The sequence below is a fragment of the Salvelinus alpinus genome, chromosome 20 (genome assembly GCF_045679555.1).
Source record: "Salvelinus alpinus chromosome 20, SLU_Salpinus.1, whole genome shotgun sequence".
Classification (NCBI taxonomy): domain Eukaryota; kingdom Metazoa; phylum Chordata; class Actinopteri; order Salmoniformes; family Salmonidae; genus Salvelinus; species Salvelinus alpinus.
Window position 1 is genome coordinate 6,647,088 of NC_092105.1, and position 1,371 is coordinate 6,648,458.

Consider the following 1,371-nt stretch of genomic DNA (forward strand, 5'->3'; position numbering starts at 1 on the left):
CAAGGTGTCGAAAGCGTTCCACAGGAATGCTGGCCCACATTGACGCCAATGCTTCCCACAGTTGTGTCAAGTTGGCCGGATGTTCTTTTGGATGGAGGAACATTTTTGATACACGGAAAACAACACAGCAGCGTAGCAGCTCTTGACACAAACTGGTACGCCTGGAACCTACTACAATACCCCATTCAAAGGCACTGAAATATTTTGTCTTGCCCATTGAACCTCTGTCAGTGTGGGTAGAGTCCAGTCAGCGTGTGGGTAGAGTCCAGTCAGTGTGGGTAGAGTCCAGTCAATGTGGGTAGAGTCCAGTCAGTGTGTGGGTAGAGTCCAGTCAGTGTGTGGGTAAAGTCCAGTCAGTGTGTGGGTAGAGTCCAGTCAGTGTGTGGGTAGAGTCCAGTCAGTGTGTGGGTAGAGTCCAGTCAGTGTGGGGGTAGAGTCCAGTCAGTGTGTGGGTAGAGTCCAGTCAGTGTGTGGGTAGAGTCCAGTCAGTGTGTGGGTAGAGTCCAGTCAATGTGTGGGTAGAGTCAAAAAAGCACAATGTGGGCATCTAGTGGCCAAAACCGGAACAATCCTGGCCAAATCCCGACACTGACAGACAAATAAATTGGGAGACGGTATGAAGAAAAAATATTGTGATCATCTGGAAACCCCAATCACAAATAAATGAATTAAAACATGAGCAACTTGAACCTATCTAACACCTATAAATATAGACATCACGTGGGTATTAGCCCTTCAGCATTATGTGAGTTCTGTGCCACAGGGGACTTTGGTACTTTTCAGCCTGTGTTGTGAAAATATCCCGCTGGGGGGGGGGGGGGGGTTGAATTCTGGAGGAAAGTCAATGATGTCATCTCTGTACTTATAGATAAAATAGTGCCGTTACATCCAGTAGTGATGGTGCTTTGTGATGACTGATTTGCACTTGTCAGAACGCCAACAGAGAGTGTGGTTGGCAGGAACCAAAGCTGCTAAGAAAATGATTGTACAAAGGTGGTTTCCACCTCATCAGTTACCATTGCAGCAATGGCCACTCACATTTTTTTAAATGTTTTTTTAAAATTTATTTCACCTTTATTTAACCAGGTAGTTAAACAAGTTCTCATTTACAACTGCGACCCTGGCCAAGATAAAGCAAAGCAGTCTGACAAAAACATTTAAGGAAATTGTACTTATGGAGCTCTCCACGGCCAGAATGCACAGGGCCATGTTTTTGTTTTTTCTGCTCTTTTGCACACCAGTATTTCTACTTGCACATCCTCATCTGCACATTTATCACTCCAGTGTATATTGCTAAATTGTAATTACTTCGCCACTATTGGCCTATTTATTGCCTTACTTCCTTATTTCATTTGCACACACTGTATACTG